Here is a 16987-nt window from a genome sequence, read left to right on the forward strand (position 1 = left end):
CATTAAACAACCAAAACTAAGGACTCTCATAGAGTCCATTTTGTCCCTGCCACCTCCACCAGAACAGGTGCTGGTATCCACGGCTGAGAGACCTGCAGATAGTGCACATCACAGGACTCTGTGCAGACAACCCCCAGTACCAGCCCGGAGCCTGGTAGACCTGCTGGGTAACTAGATCCAGAAAAGAAATAACAATCATTACAGCTCAGCTCTCAGAAAGCCATATTCCTAGGAAAGCCAGGAGAGTACTACATCAAGGGAACACTCATGGGACAAAAGAATCAGAACAGCAGCCTTGTGCCCTAGACCTTCCCTCTGACACAGCCTACCCAAATGAGAAGAAACCACAAAAACAATTCTGGTAACATGACAAAACAAGGTTCTTTAGCAGCCCCCTAAAAAAAATCACACTAGCTCACCAGCACTGGATCCAAACTAAGGAGAAATCCCTGATTTACCTGAAAAAGAATCTAGAAGGTCAGTTATTAAACTAATCAAGGAGGCACCAGAGAAAGGTAAAGTCTAATTTAAGGAAATCAAAAAATGATACAAGAAATGAGGGAAGAAATCTTCAGTGAAATACATCACATAAATAAAAAACAATTAAAACTTCAGGAAATATTGACATTCTTAGAAAAATGCAAAATGTTCTGAAAGGTCTCAACAATAGAATTGAACAAGCAGAAGAAAGCTTCAGAGCTCAAAGACAAGGTTTTTGAATTAACTCAATCCAACAAAGTCAAGAAAAAAGAATAAGACAAATGAACAAAGCCTCCAAGAAGTTTAGGACTATGTTAAATGACCAAACCTAAGAATAACTGGCATTCCTGAAGAAGAAGAGGAATCTAAAAGGTTGAAAAACATCTTTGGGGGATTAATCAAGGAAAATTTCCCCAGCCTAGCTAGAGATTTAGACATCCAAAAACAAGAGGCTCAAAGAACACCTAGGAAATTCACCACAAAAAAATCATCACCTAGGTAGATTGTCATCAGGTTATCTAACGTTAAGACAAAGGAAATAATATTAAGAGCTGTGAGGCAACAGCATCAGGTAACCAAGGAAAGCCTATCAGATTAACAGCAGATGTCTCAGCAGAAACCCTACAAGCTAGATTGAGGACCTATCTTTAGCCTCCTTAAACAAAACAATTATGAGCCAACAATTTTGTATTCAGTGAAACTAAGCTTCGTAAATGAAGGAAAGATAACAGTCTTTTTCAGACAAACAAATGCTGAGAGAATTTGCTACTACCAAGGCATCACTACAAGAACTGCTAAAAGGAGCTCTAAATCTTGAAACAAATCCTGGAAACACATCAAAACAGAACTTCTTTGAAGCATAAATCTCACAGAACCTACAAAACAAAAATACATTAAAAAAAAAAAGAAAACTAAGGTATACAGGCCACAAATAACATGATGAATGGAATAGTGCCTCACATCTCGATACTAATGTTGAATGTAAATAGCCTAAATGTTCCACTTAAAACATACAGAATGGCAAAATGTATAAGAATTCACCAACCAAACTGTCTGCTGCATTCAAGAGACACATAAGGACTCAAATAAACTTAAGGTAAAAGAGTGGAAAAAGACATTCCATGCAAATGGACACCAAAAGCAAGCAAGAGTAGCTATTCTTACATCAGACAAAACAAACCTTAAAGCAACAGCAGTTAAAAAGAACAAAGAGGGACATTATATAATAAAAGACCTTGTCCAACAGGAAAATATCACAATCCTAAATATATATGCACCTAACACTGGAGATCCCCAATTTATAAAACAATTACTACTAGACCTAAGAAATGAGACAGACACCAACACAATAATAGTGGGGGACTTTAATACTGCACTGACAGCACTAAATAGGTCATCAAGACAGAAAGTCAGTAAAGAAACAATGGATTTAAAGTGTACCCTGGAACAAATGGACTTAATAGATATTTACAGAATATTTTACACAACAACCACAGAATATACATTCTATCATCAACACAAGGAACTTTCTCCAAGATAGACCATATGATAGGCCACAAAACAAGCCTCAATAAATTTTTCAAAAATTGAAACTACATTAAGTACTCTCAGACCACAGTAGAATAAAACTGGAAATCAACTCCAAAGGAACCTTCAAAACCATGTAAATATATGGAAATTAAATAACCTGCTCTTGAATGATCACTGCATCAACAATGAAATCAAGATGGAAATTTAAAAATTCTTCAAACTGAACATCAATAGTGGCACAACCTATGTAAACCTCTGGGATACAGCAAAGGTGGTGCTAAGAGGAAAGTTCCTAGCCCTAAATGCCTGCATTAAAAACTCAGAAAGGGCACAAATAGACAATCTAAGGTCACATCTCAAGGAACTAGAGAAACAAGAACCAACCAAACCCAAACCCACCAGAAAAAAAGAAATAACGAAGATCAGAGCAGAACTAAGTGAAATTGAAACAAACAAACAAACAAAATACAAAAGATAAATGAAACAAAACGCTGATTCTTTGAAAAGATAAAAAACTGATAGATCATTAGCAAGATTAATCAAGAAGAGAGAAAATCCAAATAAGCTCAATTAGAAACAAAAGGGAAGATATTAAAACTGAAGCCACAGATATACAAAAGATCATTCAAGGTTACCATGAACACCTATACATGCATATACTAGAAAACCTGGAAGAGATGAATAAATTCCTGAAAACTTACAACACTTCTAGCTTAAATCAGGAAGAATTAGATACCCTGAACAGACCAATAACAAGCAGTGAGTTTGAAATTGTAATAAAAAAAATTACCAACAAAAAAAAGTCCAGGACCAGATGAATTCACCACTGAATTCTATCAGACATTCAAAGAAGAATTGGTACCAATCCTATTGACACTATTCTGCAAGATAGAGAAAGGAAATCCTCCCCAGATCATTCTATGAAGCCAGTATCACCCTAATACCAAAACCAGGAAAAGACAAAACCAAAAAAGAAAACTACAGAAACAATATCCCTGATGAACATACATGCAAAAATTCTTTAAAAAATACTAGCTAACTGAATCCAGCAACATATCAAAAAGATAAACCACCGTGATCAAATGGGTTTTGCAACAGGGATGCAGGGATGGTTTAACATATGCAAGTCACTAAATGTGATACACCACATAAACAAAACTAAAAACAAAAATCACATGATCATCTCAATAAATACAGAAAAAGCATTTGACAAAATCCAGCATCTCTTATGATTAAAAATTTCAGCAAAATCGGCATACAAGAGGCATATATCAATATAGTAAAAGCTATCTATGACAAACCCACAGCCAACATAATACTGAATGAGGAAACACTGATAGCATTCCCTCTGAGAACTGAAACAAGACAAGGATGCCCACTCTCACCACTTCTATTCAATATGGTACTGGAAGACCTAGCCAGAGCAATTAGACAAGAGGAAGGAATAAAGGGCAGCCAAATCAGTAAAGAGGAAGTCAAACTGTCACTGTTTGCTGTTGATTTGATTGTATACCTAGAAAACCCTAAAGATTCATTCAAAAAACTGCTAGAATAAAAGAATTCAGCAAAGTTTCAGGATACCAAATTAATGTACACAAATCAGTAGCTCTCCTATACATCAACAGCAACAAAGCTGAGAATCAAATCAAGAACTCAACTCCTTTTACAATAGCTGCAAAAATAAAATAAATACTTAGGAATATACCTAACCAAGGACATGAAAGATCTATACAAGGAAAACTACAAAAAACTACTGAAAGAATCATAGAGGACACAACAAAATGGAAACTCATCCCATGCTCATGAATCAATATTGTGAAAATGGCCATACTGCCAAAAGTCATCTACAAATTCAGGCAATTCTCATGAAAATACCACCATCATTCATCACAGAACTAGAAAAAACAATCCTAAAATGTATGTGAAACCAAACAGATCCCTCATAGCCAAAGCAAGACTAAGCAAAAAGAACAAATCTGGAGGCATCACAGTACCTGATTTCAGACTATACTATAAGGCCATAGTCACTATAACAGCATGGTACTGGTATAAAAAGAGGCCCATATACCAATGGAACAGAATAGAGAACCCAGAAATAAAGCCAAATACTTACAGCCAACTGATCTTTGACAAAGCAAACAAAAACATAAAGTGGGGAAAGAACACCCTATTCAACCAATGGTGCTGGTATAATTGGCAAGCCACATGTAGGAGAATGAAACTGGATCCTCATCTCTCACCTCATATAAAAATCAACTTAAGATGGATTAAGGACTTAAATCTAAGACCTGAAACTATAAAAATTCTAGAAGATGACATTGGAAAAACTCTTATAGAGATTGGCTTAGGCAAGAATTTTATGACCAAGAAACCAAAAGCAAATGAAATGAAAACAAGGATAAATAGATGGGACTAGCTGGGACTTAATTAAACTGAAGAGCTTTTGCATGGCAAAAGGAACAGTCAGCAGAATGAACAGACAACCCACAGAGTGGAAGAAATCTTCACAATCTACACATCCAACAAAAGACTAATATCCAGAATCTACAAGGAACTCTAACAAATCAGCAAGAAAAAAAAATCCCTCAAATAGTGGGTTAAGGACATGAATAGACAATTCTCAGAAGAAGATACACAAATGACCAACAAGCACATAAAAAATGCTCAACATCACTAATGATCAGGGAAATGCAAATTAAAACCACAATGCAATACCAACTTACTCCTACAAGAATAGCCATAATTCAAAAATAAAAAAATAATGGATGTTGGCATGGATGCATTGAAAAGGGAACATTTCTACACTGCTGGTGGGAATATAAACCAGTACAACTGCTATAGAAAACAGTGTGAAGATTCTTTAAAAGAATTATAAGTAGAACTACCATTTGATCCAGCAATTCCACTACTGAGTATCTCCCAGAGGGAAAAGAGTCATTATGTGAAAGACACTTGTGCATGTATGTTTATAGCAGCACAATTTGCAATTGCAAAACTGTGGAACTAACCAAAATGCCCATCAATCAACAAGTGAACAAAGAAACTGTGATAAATATATATGATAGAATTCTACTGAGCCATAAAAATGAATGAATTAGTGGCATTCACAGCAATCTTGTTGGGATTGGAGACTATTATTCTAAGTGAAGTAACTCCAGGAATGGAAACCCAAACATTGTATGTTCCAAATACCCCTTGTTTCCCTAAAAACCTACGGAAATTAAAAATTTGTTTAAAAAGCATACTGCTTTTAACTTGGAATTAAACAAAAGGAAAAAGAAAGGTATATAAGATTTTAAAATGCACACAATGCGAGAACAAAGTGGGAGGACTGACGCTACCCAACCTCAAAGCTTACTATGAAGCTAAAGTAATCAAGACAGTTTAGTACTGGCTAAAGGCTAGACAAATAAATCAATGGGAAAAAATAGAGAGTCCAGAAATAGGCACATATAAATATAGTCAACTAATCTTTGACAAAAGAGTAAAGGCAATACAATGGAGCGAAGAGTCATTTTCAACAAATGGTGCTGAAACAATTGGACATCCACACGCAAAAAGAAAAAAAGTGAATCTAGACACAGACCTTACACCCTTTACAAAAATTAACTCTAAATGCATCATAGACCTAAATGTAAAGTACAAAATTATAAAACTCTTAGAAGACAATATAGGAGATGATGACGTTGGGTATGGCAATAACTTTTTATTGTATTGTACTGAAGGCATAATTCATGAAATAAATGATTAATAAGCCAGACCTCATTAAAATTAAAAACGTTTGCTCTGCAAAAGACAACTTTAAGAGAATAAGAAGACAAGCCACAGACTGGGAGAAATATTTGCAAAAGACACATCTGATAAGACTTAACCAAAAAACACAAAGGACTCAAAAAATTCAACAATAAGAAAGAAAAGAAACTACTAAATTAAAAATGGACCAAAGACCTTAACAGACACCTCACTAAAGAAAATATACAGATGCTAAATAGCATCTGAAAAGATGCTTTACATCCCATGTCACCAGGGAAATGCAAATTACAACAACAATAAAATACCACTACACACCTATTCAAATGTCAAAACTATAGAACACTGACAACAACAAAGGCTGGAGAGGATATGGATCAACAGGAGCTCTCCTTCGCTGTTAGTGGGAATATAAAACGGTACAGCTACTTTGGAAAGCAGTCTGGTGGTTTCTAACAAAATTAAGTATATGGTTGTTAGACAATCAATAATAACACTCCTTAGTGCTTGTCCAAAGAAGCTGAAAACTTACCACCACGCAAAAACCTGCACACAAATGTTTATTGAAGCTTTATTCATCATTGCCAAATCTTGGAAGCAATCAAGAGGTTTTTAAAAAGGTGAATGGGGCCAGGCGCGGTGGCTCAAGCCTGTAATCCCAGCACTTTGGGAGGCCGAGACGGGCGGATCATGAGGTCAGGAGATCAAGACCATCCTGGCTAACACGGTGAAACCCCATCTCTACTGAAAAATACAAAAAAACTAGCCGGGCAAGGTGGCAGGCGCCTGTAGTCCCAGCTACTCGGGAGGCTGAGGCAGGAGAATGGTGTGAACCTGGGAGGGGGAGCTTGCAGTGAGCTGAGATCCGGCCACTGCACTCCAGCCTGGGCGACAGAGCAAGACTCCGTCTCAAAAATAAATAAATAAATAAAAATTAAAACAAAAAGGTGAATAGATAAAAAGATGGTATATCCAGACAACGAAATATTATTCTGCACCAAAAGAAAACAAGTTATCAAGCCATGAAAAGACAGAGGAATCTTAGGCCGGGCGTGGTGGCTCATGCCTGTAATCCCAGCACTTTGGGAGGCAGAGGCAGATGGATAGCGGGGTCAGGAGATCAAGACCATCCTGGCTAACACGGTGAAACCCCATCTCTACTAAAAATACAAAAAAGTAGCCGGGCATAGTGGCAGGCGCCTGTAGTCCCAGCAACTCGGGAGGCTGAGCCAGGAGAATGGCGTGAACCCGGGAGGTGGAGCTTGCAGTGAGCCACGATCGCGCCACTGCACTCCAGCCTGGGTGACAGAGCGAGACTCTGTCTCAAAATAAATAAACAAATAAATGACAGAGGAATCTTAAAAGCAAATTACTAAGTGAAAAAAGTCTACGTGAAAACGGTATATATTGTATGATTCCTACTACATGACGTTCTGGAAAAGAGAAAATTCCAGAGACAATAAAGAGATCAGTGGTTGTTAGGGGATTGAGGAGGAGAAGGAGAGATGAATAGGCAGAGCACAGAGGAGTTTTAGGAAAGTGCAACTATTCTGTATGATACTACAATGGTGGAAACATCATGATATATTTGCTCAAACCCGTGGAATGTACAATACCAAGAGGGAACTCTAATGTCAACTACACACTTTGGAAGATAATGATGTGTCAATGTAGGTTCACCAATTTTAACAAACATACCACTCTGATAGGGGATGTTGATGATGTGGGAGGTGATGCACATGTATAGGACAGGGGATATATGGGAAGTCTCTGTACCTACCACTCAGTTTTCTGTGAGTCTAAAACTTCTCTAAAAACAGTCTATTAAAATGCATGGAATGTAATACCTTATTTATAGATATGCAACGTTGTAGTAATCCTGTTTTTTTATTTTCTATGTTTCTAATGCTTTGACATGGTGGGAGCTTTGCTGACCCTGAAGAAACTGGCCTTCCCAGGGCTAGCTAGTTGCTAGAGACAGTAAAAGACTTTCCTGTGAGTGTACTTTTCATATGCAAACCAACCAATCCAGAGCCCAGACCACCCCACCACCACCTCCTTTATATAGCACCCATAGGGCTCTTTCACTTAGGGCCACCATTCCCCTGCCCTAATCACCCCAGGGCCTACCAGACAACTAGAGACAACCCCTATACCCTTGAGCCAGCTGAAATTATTCAAATTAGCCAATGTTAAGCCCATTTATCCTGCCTCACCTGTTTCTGCAGAACCCACAATAAAGACTTTGCCAGTGATTTCCCCCAGCTCTCTCTGACTCCTGACTGACCTTGGTGCTTCCCCTTGTGGCCCCTGCATGGTGAGGTATAGCCTTCCCGTTGGGGACTGTAATAAACTATCTTTCAATGGCATTTGGGTCCTGATCTGTTGGCCTCACCATACCCAAATAATAATAAAACCTACATTTTAAAATAACTGTTTATAAACATAGTATTTTAATATATTTTTATAAAGTATTGGCAGGATTTACACTAAATCTGTCAAATGGCTGACCCCAGGAATGAGAGGGGTTATGAGATCGGGGAGTTGGGAGATCAGAGGGTCACAACTTTACATGTAGGAGTATGCTGTCATAAAACAGGAGACTTGAAGCAAATGTAACAAAATGTTAAGAACTACTCATTCTGTGTGGTGGGACAGAAGTACTTACTATATGATTTTAAAATATTCATTTTTTAAAATAAAAGTTATTTTTAAAAGAGTAATGTTGCCTACAACATTCAAAAGATGTAGTAAAGATAATACTAAATAAAGAGCAAAGATATTCAGGAGATTCATATACAAGTTAGGATGCAATTTTCAAAACAAGTTGAGGCAAGAAATGCAGAGAAGAGACACAATAGCAGGGGCTTTTAGGTAAGTAATAGTGTTCCAGACACTCCAATTTATTCACAACTTGTTCACCATCCCTTCTCAGCTGGATTAGTGTATCAGTTATCTGTTACCACAGTAATGCCATGTAACAACCATGACAGAAAACACAAAATCTCCCTGGCATATAGCAATAAACTTTTGTTACTCACAAGTGTTTAGGTTGACTAAGCATTTTGTTGATGGAAGCTGAGCTCATCAAGACTTACTTGTGTGTCTATTGCTAGCTGTAGGGTAATTAAATAGTCAATCCTGGATGAACTTGCTCACAAGCCTATGCCATCTTGCTGTATTCCACATGGCTGCTCACCAGCAGGTTCATCCATCCTTATTCTCATGGCAAAGGGAGAGGAGCAAGAGGCAACAAGAAGACACACACAGGGCCTCTAAAGACCTGGACTCAGAACCGGCACACTGTTGGTTCCACACAGGATCTATGCCGAGGCTAGTATAGACTCAGTGTCTCTAATGGAAGGAGTAAACAAATCAAGACCATTACTACCATCAATCCACCTCAGTTAAACAAAAACTATCTTGGTGGATAATTTTTCCAGTATATGTCGTTCACTGTGAGAATTAAGAGTCGGACAGAGCAGAGATTAGCTCTACTTAGGGTTTGTTTGTTTGCTTTAAATAGATCCTTATGTGTTCCTGCTTGAGATCTTTCCCTGATACGGCAGCATCCTTATCAGTTGACCGAGACCTGCCTAGAGTATTGTAACCTAAGAAATGTAAGGCCCATTTTCTTCAGAAATGCAGTATGAAAAAACCTATTGTCTCTGATTATTTACCTAAGAGAGGACAGAATTATATGCTGGGAAGATTAAAATCAGTGACAGGCTACCTTCCGGTCATGATGTTAATTATGTTCTTGCCAGAATACCTGTAAAGCCTTCTCAAAGGAAATCTTGAAAAACAGAGTGAAGAAATAACACATATGACTATATTCCCCCTTTTGGGAAGTCACAATACACCTTAGTTTTATGCACTGTTGGTTGCCAGACCAATACCCATTCCCTCTTCCTCTCTTAACTAACAGATCCTTGATTTTGCTTTAGGGCAGCAATGCATCAATTAAAAATACTCCTTATTCCAGACTCACTTACAGCTAGGGATAGCTACATGACCTATTATTTCCTGGCAGTGAGACATAAGCACAAGGTAACTAAGTGGACAACTGAGAAAAATATATTTCTTTCCAGAAATAAAGGGACATATTTCCTGTTTTCCACCTTCTGCCCCTGAGTCTTTCCTGTGTTTCCTGCCTAGAAGTACAGCAGCCACTGTGTGAGCATGAGAAAGAAAGGCCCACACTATTCCAGGGAGGCTGCAGGAGAATTCAGAAAGGAGACTGCACACCGGAGGCATCCTGGAACTGACGTTCCACTCTGGATGCCTGTGTCTGCATTTATTTTTCTACATAAGAAAAATAAACTCCTACTTGTTTATATCTATGCAATCAGATTTCTGTCACATGCAGCCAAATGCAAATCTAAATAATTTGTGAGTTCTAAGAATTTCTGCACTGAAAGAAAAACCTTCCTGGCTAGATTTAGTCATTCCACAACATGTGTATATTGTACACCATAAATATATACCATTTTATCTATCAATTTAAAAATAATATTAATAAAATAATAAAGATGTGAAAGACCTAAATAAATAAGAGGCAAAAAAGCTCAGTCCTTCCCAAACTCATTTGCACACAAGCACTTTTTTTAAAAGTAATTTATTTTTACCTCCTATAATATATGAACAATGCTTCACAGAATATCTGGTTGGAAAATTCCATTTTCTTTTGTATTATGTAACCTTTACCTTGAATGGCCCATTTCCTGGTTAAAGTACTGCATTAATGAAATGAATGTGTAAAACAGATCTGTATATGGACAAACCATCTTGTAACACCAGCTATCTCAGAATAGACATCATTTGCTTATCCATGATCCCGTTCATCAGAAAATATTTATTGGTCACCTAATAGGTTCCAAACTCTGCTAGGTCCTGGGAATAGAAAGATAACTTAATCCAGTTCTCAAATCTTTGTTAGTTTAAGGTTAGTGTGACAAAATAATTTTTTATAATGTAATATATCTAAAATTCTCTGTTACCACAATTTAAGGACATTCCAAGCATCCAGGGCACACCATCATGATTCTCCCGATTCATGAATATTAACCTAACACTGTCAGGTTCATGGGGGAAAATATTGGATACTCAGGAAGGATTTGAGCCAACTATCCAACATTTACATATTTTTTAAAATTATTTTTATTGAGACATAATTGATGTACATATTTTCAGGGTACATGTGATAATCTGATACATACATATAATCAACTCAGGGTAATTAGGATATCCATCACATTAAATGTTTAACTTTTCTTTATGCTAGAAACATTCAGATTATTCTCTTCTAGCTATTTTGAAATGTTTAACAGACTAATGTTAACTATAGTCACCCTACTGATCTATCAAACACCAGGTCTTATTTCTTTTATCTATTAGTAGCTGTATAATTGTACCCATTAATAATCTCTCTTTATTCCCTCCTTTCCCACCCTTCCTGGCCTCTGGAAATCTATCTTCATGAGCTCCACCTTTTTAGCTCACACATGTGAGTGGGAACATCCTATATTTGTCTTTCTGTGCTTGGTGTATTTCATTTAACATAATGTCCTTCACTTCCATTCATGCTGCTGCAAATAGCAGGATTTTATTCTTTTTACGGCTGGATAATATTGTGTATATACTACATTTTACTTATTCATTTATCCATTGATGGGCATTTAGGTTTATTCTATATTTTGGGTATTGTAAATAGTGCTGTAGTAAACATGGGGGTGCAGACATCTCTTGGACATATTCATTTCCTTTCTTTTGGACCAGATCTCAACAATCCCTTCAGACCTCCACTAGGCAGTGTGAGGATGCCTAATGTACCCAATATACAACCAGCAATAGTGAAACCAACAGAGAAACATCCAGTTTATACACTGATTGCAAAAAATAACTTGTGTTGGCCCAAGCTGAACTTCTTAAACACCAAGAAGAAGTAGAAAGAAAAGATCATCGGGAACGAGATCATCGGGAATGAGAAATGCAAAACTTCACTCAACATGGTAGAAAAAATAATTGGCCACTTCTTAGCAATTTTCCTATAGAACTTTGTTTCTATCAGGATTTTTCTGTGACATTCCTATAGAGTTCCAAAAGACAGTAAAGCTTATATACTACTTCTGGATGTTCCATGCTGTAACACTGTTTCTAAATATCTTCAGATGCTTGTCTTGGTTTTGTGTTGATTTTGCAAGAGTGGTTGATTTTGAATTGAGTATCCCGTGGTTCTTGCTTTTTACTCCTTGTTCATTTGTCTGTTGGTACAGACCACTTTATGGAACTTTCAGGAGTGACAGTTCGTTCAGATTCTTTGTATTCTTCTTCGTCTATATTTGTTAGTTTGCTGTACATGCACTCCAGGCTGTAGGATTTCATAACTGGGGCAATTGTGGTTGAATTTCGACCCTTACTGGTCTCAACCAAACTGTTCCTGTTGGAATCAGTATGATAATCATAGCAGCACTTTTCACAGCATCAGCAGCCATCTCACTAGTTATGTTTTTAAAATATGATGGCCTCCAGCTGCATCTATGTTGCTACAAAGGACATAATTTCATTTTGGCGGCTGTGTAATATTCCATGGTATATACATACCACATTTTCTTTACCCAGTCTACCATTGATGGACATTTAGGTTGATTCCATGACTTTGCTATTGTGAATAGTGCTGCAAGAAACATATAAGTGCAGGTGTCTTTTCAAAAAAAGAAGGTACTAATTAACATTCCCACTAATGGTGTACAAGGGTTCCCCTTTCTCTACATTCTCACCAGCATCTGTTATTCTCTGTCTTTTTTGTAAAAGTCATTCTAACTGGAGTGAGATGATATCTCATCGTGGTTTTGATTTGCAGTTCTCTGATAATTAGTGGTGGTGACCAAATATTTCTTCATATATCGGTTAACCATTGGTATGTCTTCTTTTGAGAAATGTCAGTTCGATCATTTGCCCATTTTTTAATCAATTATTTGGTTTTTTACTACTGACTTGTTTGAGTTCTTTATATATTCTGATTATTAATTCCTTGTCAGATGGATAGTTTCCAAATATTTTCTCTCATTCTGTAGGTTGTCTATGCAATTTTTGATTGTTTTCTTTGTTGTGCAGAAGCTTTTCAGCTTTATGTAATCCCATTTATCTAGTTTTAATTTTATTTCCTGTGCTTTTGAGGCTTACTCAAAATATCTTTGCCCAGATCAATGTACTGGAGCATTTCTCCAGTGTTTTGTTCTAGTAGCTTTACAGCTTTTTTGTCTAGTAGTATCTTTATTTTTAAATAAAAGTATATTCTATGCCCATGGATTGGAAGAATCGATATTGTTAAAATGACCGTACTACCCAAAGCAATTTACAGATTCAGTGTAATCCCTGTGAAAATACCAGTGACATTCCTCACAGAAATAGAAAAAAAGTACTAAAATTAATATGAAACCCCAAAAGACCCCAAATAGCCAAAGAAATTTTGAACAAAAAGAACAAAACTGGAGGCATTATGCTACCTGACAACAAATCAGCTGGTACTGCATAAAAACAATGGAACAGAAGAGAGAGCCCAGATACCAATCTACACACTTACAGCCAACCCATTTTGGATGAAAATACCAAGAAAATACAATAAGGAGAAAGCAGTTTCTTCTATAAATGATGCTGAGAAAACTGGATAACCATACATAGAAGAATAAAACTAGACTCTATGTCTCACCATATATAAAAATCAAATCAAAATGAATCAATATTTACATCTTAACTCAGTCTTGATTTTCTTTAATTGTCCTCTACATGCAATGATTCATGTCAAAAGACAACAGTAGCAATTCTTTATGAAAACCCTAAGCAGTTAATGCCCTTGATAGAAGTGAAGAGACCTAATATATAAAGAATGAGAGAAAGGTGTAATTATGACTAAAGCGGGGTTCAAGTTCAAGGAAGGGATAACTTCGTATCTTGAATAGGAGAGGGATAAGAAAGGGACATGAGAGCGATGTGTTGTCGGAACGCAGGGGAGTTTTTAATGGAAAGGCAGAAGATGAAAATGCCAAAAAGAGTGTTTGGTTGATAGAGCAAAGTCTCAGAACACATAGAAGCTGTTGGAATAAAGAACAAAAACATGAAATTAACCTGAACAGAAAGACGCCATCATCCTTCCATACAAGAGGAGAGTGAAATGAGAGCGAATGTGGGTGGTGTGCGGTTGGAGGAGAGATTTCTATGGGTTGAATTGTGTTCCCCCAAAATATATGTTCAAATCCTAACCCCACTCCCTCAGAATGTGACCTTATTCAGAAATAAGGCTGTTTCAGATGTAATTAGTGAAGATGATATCATACTGGACTATGGTGGGCCCCTAATCCAATACAACTGCAATCTTTATAAAAGAGGGAAATTTGGACACACACACACACACACACACAAGGAAGACAATGTGAAGGCACATGAGGGATGATGGCCATGACAACTGAGGCAGAGATTGGAGTGCTGCATTTGCAAGCTAAAGAATCACCATGTATTGCCAAGAGCTTCCAGAAGCTAGGAAGAGGCAAGACAGAATTCTCCTCTACAGGGTTTAGAAGGAGCATGGCCCTGCTCATGCCTTGATTTCAAACTTCTAACCCCTAGAACTGTGACAGCATAAATTTCCATTGTCATAGCCCCCACTTGTGGCCTTTATCTTACTGATGACAAAGTTAAGAGACTAGCACCAAGATTAAAAGGGAGCATTGACTATAGTGAAGTTCCAAACTAATGCCTGAGGAGAATAAAAGTGGAAGCCAAGCATGAAGATATACAAATAAGTAATAAGGACTTGGCTGAAATCAGTGACTATGAATTTATTGCACCACTAATCTGATAAAAATTCCAGACACAAATATGAATTTAGTACATGATAAAGATATTTCAAATCAGTGCATATATGATGGATTGGTTATTCAATATAATACAATTAACAATTTGAGGGTAGAAAAAAATATCTACAGGTGGAACTAACTGTCCTCTTGATTTAAAAATAATGTTAAAGAGTTGTTTATAATAATAGTTTTAAAAAGGAAACAACCTAAATATCTAATAAGGGACAATATCATATGAATAACATCGGGTTGTTAACAAATTTTACACCATAATAATATATTCTTATTTTAAAACTGGAAAATGTCAATACACGCTATTGTCAACTACTATAGTTTTATAAAATGTATGTATATACATACACACATGTACATAATGTGTCTATACCTCTCTAAAGAAAATACAGGGTTATTGACTATTATCTCTATATGATAGAATTACAGGTGTTCTTTCTATATGATTTTCTTTCAAATTATATACTTAATATTTGGCTTTACTTATTTATGGCTTTATTTAGAAAAGTACTGTAACAATGGGAGTTCTAGAATTTGAGGATCCTATATAAGTTGTCAAAATAGCCCAGTGTTTCAACTCTCTTTTTTCAAGAATAAAAAACAATTCCTGAGATGGAGATCAGAAGAGCCATGTTTAAAAGAATAGTTGAAAACCAGAGGAAACTACAGCAGGGAGATACATACCTGGGACCACGTGTATATACAAGACATCTGGTGCATTGGTTAGGAACACTGCAAAGATAAATGAAATTTGAGAAGTATATTGCCCATGAAAATGTTTAAGCCATAGGAGGAATTTAAGATTTTGTGGTACAATTTGGTTTTGGTTTTAAATTTAGAGACTGGCAGTGACCTGTTTTATGCCATGTGAGTTTGGTGTTTACCTGCTGTGGTCTGAGTGAATGACCTTAAACTGTAGGTCATTTGGGATTTTGACCTTGTTCATTTCATGTCTGCTTATGCTGGTATTATGCAAAGGTAAGTAGCTGTTACACAGACAAGGACTCGAGGCACCAGCCTATGTGCCGGGGAGAGGAAGGTGGGGAAAGGGGGCGAATACGGAAGTTGACCACAATAGCCTCCTTTTATACAGGCCTTCTAGATGTTAGGGATTTAAACTTATTTTTTAGTTTTTCTGTGTTTTGCAGTCAGGCTTGCAGTCCAGGACTATCAAGTGATGCCAAGTTCTGTGGGAGCTTTAGTGTATGCAAGCTCCTAGCTTTAAATGTGTGTGCCAGACATAGGAGACAATGTAGATAAGCTGCCTAACATTCTATTTATCTTGTTCATCATTCAAGGCTAAGGTGGTGCTGTTGAGGGAATAGGCTCGTGGATCCATGAAGCATATATCCATAATCTCGTAAGAATTTACTCCCAACACACGGCTTCAGGTTAATTCTGGGTTTGTTATTTTGCATAGACTCTGGTCATGGCTATAGCTTTAGATTTCAGAGACCCAATCTGAATGTAGGGTTCAAATAGTTTGTTCACATTCTCCTCTCTGAGTAGAACAATCCCACTCAAGTGATTGTTCCCCATCAAACTGGACTCATTCTCTTTTGTTCCTGCCTGATTCCCCCATAATATGCCTCATTATTGTTGCGTCTTCCCTTAGAAGTCTATTCCATTTACTTATCCAGCATGAAGTTCATCCAAAACGTCATATTGATACCTCCCTTGTAATTCTTCCAGTATTTTCTACTGATCTTCCTACTCTTCTCTATAATCTGTCCAGAATCTTTGTAACTACTCAAAATAGCAGTCTCAATCCTTAAGATAGTGGGTTCCCAATTGTCTATATTATGAATTTTTCACATTCAGCTTTAAGAGCTACCTCTCAACAGTTTTTTTTTTTTTTTTTTTTTTTTTGGATCCTGCTTCTCAGCAGGGTCTACAGACAATTCAGTCTGCCCTCTCATATCTTCCCCTCTCTTTCTACCTAAGATTTCTTTGGACCTCTGCCACAGTTTCTGATCTAATAACGACAAGGCATCTTCCCCTTTTCTAATTCCTTTTTTAAGTATAGTTAGATTTGGGTATATATTATTTTCCCAGTTGTCTTTCCTGGTCATAATACCTGCTTTTTCCCTTTAACTCTGTCCAGTTTTCTGATTTCTGCAATCTCAACTTTTGTTACTAGGGAATTAGTTTCTTCCTCTAGATAAGTGTTTTTCAAGGAGGGTATAATTGATAACAGTGCAGGATAACTCCTTTTTGGTGAAGCTGTCCTATATATTGCAAATGGTTTACCATCCCTGGCCCCTGCTCACTAAATACCAGGAGCACTTTCTCAAATTCCACTATGGAAATCAAGAGTCCACAGCTATGTCTACATTACAATTTGTTGTTGTTGTTGTGGG

The 16987-nt window shown here is 37.0% G+C and overlaps 1 pseudogene; it reads left to right on the forward strand.

Annotated features, from left to right (window-relative positions):
• The window catches only part of LOC104674242, a 33387-nt pseudogene extending 17541 nt beyond the window's left edge, over window positions 1–15846 (forward strand).
• The last annotated feature ends 1141 nt before the right edge of the window (window positions 15847–16987 follow it).

This window comes from Rhinopithecus roxellana, chromosome 8 (genome assembly GCF_007565055.1).
Source record: "Rhinopithecus roxellana isolate Shanxi Qingling chromosome 8, ASM756505v1, whole genome shotgun sequence".
In the NCBI taxonomy this organism is placed as follows: Eukaryota; Metazoa; Chordata; class Mammalia; order Primates; family Cercopithecidae; genus Rhinopithecus; species Rhinopithecus roxellana.